The following is a 6,689-nucleotide window of genomic DNA, read 5'->3' on the forward strand; positions in this document are numbered from 1 at the left end:
GGGCACTTATTGGCTGATTTTCTTAAATATTCGGTCCAAGTCATAAATTTCAAAAACATTTTTTTTTCTTTTTTTCTTTTTTTTAATTTTTATAAAATTGTAGTTTTGTAATTAAATAAATTAATATGGTGGCACAATTATATTTTTGTCTACAAAACTAATTTCAAACATTTAAGCATACGCCTTCAGATCAAAAGGTTGTTAAGATCTTGAGAAACTTTTCAGGCAAGTGACCCCAAACCTTTGAACAGTAGTGTATATATTTACACTGATACTGTTAGCCTACTCAATGCACTTGAGGTGAGCAGAGTTGCAGATATCAGCTCCACTCATGATAATGCAGTTTCCATGTAACGGGTGGACCAATTTTATGCCAGTGTCTTGGCAATATAGATCGCAGAGCTCAGATGAGTTATACCCACCTTTGCAAACACACAAGGAGAGAGAAAAGTGAGAGCTTTGACTGAGCAGCCTTTTGTTTGGCAGTCTGGTGGCTGGTACTCCGAGAGTACCGTGTACACAGCACATTCCTAAACCCGATCCAGAAAACGGCACATTTGTAAATGAGATCAGTAACGAAAAGCTCAGGATATCTTTGGAGGCTTTTTTTTGCAAAGTCAGGCTAATTTTTACTCCTTTTTTTTTTTTTTTTTTTATAATTTTAACGATATATATCATAATCTAGTAAAAAAAAAAACAAAAAAAAAGTGAAAATCAAGAAAAAATTGTTATATTAAATAACCATGTTGTAATGCATATTACTGGATAATCCAGTAAGTTAATAAAACACTTCCAAATGATTTCACTTATATAATTTTATCTTTATTTGGAACTTGAAAAACATAGAGATGCAGAGCGTATCTTCTGGCGTTCTTAATATTCTTTTGCGTGCTTCATTTTGAACACAATGCTTGTGTTACCACGAGTGATTATCATCACATGACACAGTTTGCAGATTACATTTTTCTGCTCTGTGTTGGATTTTGTGAACCAACACCACAGATGTCGCACCTGTTTTAATAACAAGCTCCTCTCCATTTTCTTGACTATTTTAGCAGTTGTCCCATTCAGTGGAGATGTTTTTTCAGGGTTTTTCCTGGGTCAAAAATTAAGTATCGCGAGTAATCCCGCTCTGCACTCTCCTTTTAATATCTGGAAGCCTGCTGGAAACAAAAATATCTTATAAAAGATACAATGAACAATGCCTTTAAAGGAGGCTTGTACAGATTGTAATAAGATTCCTTCCTTAGGTCTGGATTCAGATTCCTTCCTTAGGTCACAGCAACATTATCACAAGTTAAGTCGACATATTGTTTCCGAGAGTTCCGGTATCCTAAAATCCTATTATGCTGACTCACAGACAAGCGCAATCTCCTTTCAGACATTTTTGCATCGGCTCCAGCATGTTTACCTTCTCCTGTGGTGCGACCGGAAGTACATCAAGTCAGCAGTATGGGAGTCCCAGGTTCGTTTCTCACGTGAAACCAGGAAGTAATTGTGTTCTCATAAAGAGTGACAAGTGTGATTTGGTGGTTGCATTTTTCCCTCTAATATTACTTATTATTTATTCTGCTTATGGTTAGGTTTGGGTTGAGGGGCTCAGTTTATAAAATATGCATTTCTCCTCAATGCATTACAGCCTGTACAGCTGAAAACAACTCGCTTTTGGCACCCCTCTGTGGACATGTCTCCCAGAAAATGGAGTTCACACATGCCCAAACGCCCTCAACACTTACTGCTTCGGCCACTGGGGGCAATGTTTCATATTTCAGTGAGCACAGACCGATATTAGCTAAAGTCAACTTACTGTTTCCGATTTCACTGTGAGATCAGTCTGGTCACATATAAAAAAATGAATGCATTGTGATGGCTGTGTTGTATTCAATAATGACAGCTTTTTCATATATTTTAAATTGAAAGTTCTTTATGGCAGTATGTGGCTTGTATTACACTTGCTTAGTGATGTCATCTTTCGTTGCACTATGGCACGAACTACCTGGGACACTTACACGAGTTTCCTAACAGAAAAAGCAAACATCAGAAGTCTTGCAGTCATGCCTAAGATTCCACATACATGTCACTACAGGACAAACATCACTACAAATCGTGACTCTGTGAAGCACTGACTGGGTGTGATGAGAACCTAATAAAACATTAATAAGCCGAAACTGACAATCACCATATCACATGTTCAAATAGATAAAAAAATCCAGCAAATGCTGAAAACACATAAACAGTTCTGTAAAAGTGATGAGAATAGTGCTTGAGAACTACCCTTATGTAGAAAGTATAAGCAGGTTAGTTCTTTCAATTCCTTGAGGACGTTTCTTGAGAAACTAAAAATGGGATTATTGTCTTCAAAGTAGCCCAGTATTTAAACCACTTACCGAGCGGGTGAAATCCTGACTGGTGTAAAATTCAATTATAATGCTGGTAAGCATGTTAGTACCCAGTCTGCGAAAGGGAGATGGAAATGAATACAGGGTCAAGAACATGACCATTAGCGTAAAAAGCCTCCACTACAAAACTACATGTTGCACGTTTACTCTTAGAGCTTAAGAACACATTTTTAAACTCAAGCAATCAAAACAGGTCTTTCTCTGCAGTAACATTTACTTCTTTAATTGCATGTTAAAATTAACATGGTACTGGACTAATCTTTTTCAACATGTGAAAATCAACCTCCAGAGAAATCAGAAACTGCATCATCTCACAGCCCACATTGTTTATATTTGTTAAGTTTGCTTAAATAACACCACATCACAGTCTACATAAAGGTACCCACTAATAACATTAAAGTTCCACACACTTTCAGAGAAGTAATTCACACTTCAGTGGAGCAAAGAACACTTCTTGTCATGCTAACTCGTGCATAACACTTTCACACCCCTGCATAACATTTGTATATAAATAATAAACAATGCTATGAACAATTATCCCTTGTGAATATATGAATATATGGCAGCTTTTGGCTCACGATGTGAAATGATTCCATGGCGCGTGCACCGAACACTTAGTGAATGACAATGGCCATTCTCAGCAGCCATCATTTCATTCTTTCTCTATTATGATGCCGCAAAACAGAAACAAAACAAAAGCCGCGATTAAACAATATCAACCAAAAGATGATCTCCACTGTGCTAATCAAGCAATGAGTCAAATCTAGCAACTTAAGGAGCTGGTTTTCATTTCTATTGTGGCAACAGAGACACAAAGACGAGTGCGCGAGAGACAATCACTCAAAGTGCTTTTGTTTCGTTCACATCTAACATTAAAACATACACTCTGATTCTCCCCGGTGCATTACATATAAGCAATATCGTTCAACGCACACCAGGAAAGCACACCAGGGCAACTTTAAACGACCATTTATTACTCCGGTTGACATTTTTGTCTGTTCTTCTTACCTTGGTGTAACTCCTGACAGATCGGGCTTTAGAACGGCAGGAACAAAAACACTTTTTGCAGACTTGGCTTAATGGAACGATATGTAGCGAATGTAAATCCGTGTCCGTGATGGGGTTTTTTTTTTTTTCCTCTCTCTCTCTCTCTCTCTCTTTTTGTTCGTGGGCCCAGGCTGCTGCTCTCTCTAACCCACGATCCGTTCAACCCCTAGCAGCGCGAGTCAATGCGCGGGTGACGTCACCGATGCCATGGCACAGCGCGTGGGAGGCGCGAGCGCTCAGGGGGAGCTGCTCCTGCTGATGGAGAAACGTGATATATATATATATATACACACTATATTGCCAAAAGTATTCGCTCATCTGCCTTTAGATGCATATGAACTTAAGTGACATCCCATTCTTAATCCATAGGGTTTAATATGACGTCGGCCCACCCTTTGCAGCTATAACAGCTTCTACTCTTCAGGGAAGGCTTTCCACAAGGTTTAGGAGTGTGTTTATGGGAATTTTTGACCATTCTTTCAGAAGCGCATTGGTGAGGTCAGACACTGATGTTGGACGAGAAGGCCTGGCTCGCATTCTTCGCTCTAATTCATCCCAAAGGTGCTCTATCGGGTTGAGGTCAGGAGTCTGTGCAGGCCAGTCAAGTTCTTCCACACCAAACTCGCTCATCCATGTCTTTATGGACCTTGCTTTGTGCACTGGTGCGCAGTCATGTTGGAACAGGAAGGGGCCATCCCCAAACTGTTTTAACAAAGTTGGGAGCATGGAATTGTCCAAAATCTCTTGGTATGCTGAAGCATTCAGAGTTCCTTTCACTGGAACTAAGGGGCCAAGCCCAGCTCCTGAAAAACAACCCCACACCATAATCCCCCTCCACCAAACTTCACAGTTGGCACAATGCAGTCAGACAAGTACCGTTCTCCTGGCAACCGCCAAACCCAGACTCGTCCATCAGATTGCCAGATGGAGAAGCGTGATTCGTCACTCCAGAGAACGCGTCTCCACTGCTCTAGAGTCCAGTGGCGGCGTGCTTTACACCACTGCATCCGACGCTTTGCATTGCACTTGGTGATGTATGGCTTGGATGCAGCTGCTCGGCCATGGAAACCCATTCCATGAAGCTCTCTACGCACTGTTCTTGAGCTAATCTGAAGGCCACATGAACTTTGGAGGTCTGTAGCGATTGACTCTGCAGAAAGTTGGCGACCTCTGCGCACTATGCGCCTCAGCATCCGCTGACCCCGCTCTGTCATTTTACATGGCCTACCACTTCGTGGCTGAGTTGCTGTCATTCCCAATCACTTCCACTTTGTTATAATACCACTGACAGTTGACTGTGGAATATTTAGTAGCGAGGAAATTTCACGACTGGACTTGTTGCACAGGTGGCATCCTATCACAGTACCATGCTGGAATTCACTGAGCTCCTGAGAGCGGCCCATTCTTTCACAAATGTTTGTAGAAGCAGTCTGCATGCCTAGGTGCTTCATTTTATACACCTGTGGCCATGGAAGTGATTGGAACACCTGAATTCAATTATTTGGATGGGTGAGCGAATACTTTTGGCAATATAGTGTATATATATATATATTTGCTGTGTATTTATATATACTGTGTATATATGCTGTTCGTATAATATTGTGGAATACAGTAAACTGAATTATGTGGTATGATAATGAAATACATTTTTGGTCCAATAATTTTCTTCTTCTGCCTACAGTAGCCTAAATGTAATAAGAAAACTAACTGTATAAATGGTACAATTGCCCACAGGTAACACCACAGTTGGATGGATGGATGGACAAACAAACGGATGGACGGGAGGGCGGGCAGACGGACAGACAGACAGAGACAGATAGATAGATAGACAGATAGATAGATAGATAGATAGATAGATAGATAGATAGATAGATAGGATGGATGGATGGATGGATGTGATTATTTTGACAGCCTAGTGTTCCTGTTTCCCTGTGAGCTTTTAGTGAAAGTTGTAAATGTTTTTCAGCAAGTTATCATTGCACTTTCTCCTTGGTGAGCATAATTATTCTGTTGCCCTGCTGTGTCTGCTGCCAAAACCTGACAGGAACTACAGACTACAATGTAATAAAATATCACCCTGCTGTTGTCACAAGTCTGACTCACTAGAGATTTTTATAGTTTCTGGAAATGGGGAAAAATATGTACACATATTGGATTTTGATGAGAATTTTTCTCAGCCTGTAGGACAGAATTTTATTGGCTCAAAATGACTGTAATTTAATGACCAAGAGTGCTTTCATGTGAGTAGCTATCTACTCACTGTGAGTATTGTGGCAATTTAATCATGACACATATTAAAAAAAGTATTTGTTGTGAAACTGATAGAGTTATTACTCATATTTTCAGTGGAAGCTGTAACATAACTGACTGCTTAATCAGCTAACAGGAGCAATGGTGGGTAATTTCGAGAACAAACTAAAAGTATATCTATGAGGAACTATCTGTCTGTCTGCAGGGTTGGGAGAGTTACTTTTGAAATGTATTCCACTACAGATTACAGAATACATGCTGTTAAATGTAATTTGTAATGTATTCCATTAGATTACTCAAGGTCAGTAACATATTCTAAATACTTCGGATTACTTCTTCAGCACTGGTAGATTTTTTTCACTTGTTTTGACTATAAAAACTCTGCCAGTACAGTAAGACAATATACACATGTTAAAAATACATTCTCTGAAAAACCTAAATATCTTATGCAGTGTTGTTTCTAAAACAAGATAAATCAAATTGATCTTGTTTTAAGGATTTTTAGATATTTTTACAGGAAAACAATACAAAATTAATTATCAATAATATGATTTTTGCCCTAATATCAAAGATCTTACTAGAAAAAAGAAATTATGATCTAACGTGAATTTTCTTGATAAAAAAATATGATCGTGCCTGGTAACGTGCATGTAAAATGGCTAGAAACAGCATTTTAACTTTGCATAAAGCTGACAATTTACACAAGGTCTATTTCTATTTCTTGTGCTCCAAACTTACTTCAAACTTACTTCTCTGTCTGCTCGTATGAATGTAACACATCATAAGAAAATGTTTCACCGCTGTTCAAATGCACTTTGGATCTCATCATTTATATGTATAAATGTTTTCCATCTGAAAGGACTAAATAATAAATGAAACAAATGACAAAAAAATGCAAAGTAATCTCTTCAGTAATCAAAATACTTTTTGAATGTAATTACCAATGATTTAAATTGTAACTGTAGTGGTCCCATTACATGTATTCCGTTACTC

The 6,689-nt window shown here is 38.8% G+C and overlaps 1 protein-coding gene across 1 annotated transcript in view; it reads right to left on the reverse strand.

Moving 5' to 3' along the window:
* The window catches only part of LOC127448597 (cytoplasmic protein NCK2-like), a 111,294-nt gene extending 107,690 nt beyond the window's left edge, over positions 1-3,604 (reverse strand). The window contains exon 1 of the mRNA XM_051711263.1: positions 3,408-3,604. The gene's annotated coding sequence lies outside the window, so the exon portion shown is untranslated. The remainder of the gene's footprint in view (positions 1-3,407) is intronic.
* Positions 3,605-6,689: the final 3,085 nt, after the last annotated feature.

Source organism: Myxocyprinus asiaticus, chromosome 11, assembly GCF_019703515.2.
Source record: "Myxocyprinus asiaticus isolate MX2 ecotype Aquarium Trade chromosome 11, UBuf_Myxa_2, whole genome shotgun sequence".
In the NCBI taxonomy this organism is placed as follows: Eukaryota; Metazoa; Chordata; class Actinopteri; order Cypriniformes; family Catostomidae; genus Myxocyprinus; species Myxocyprinus asiaticus.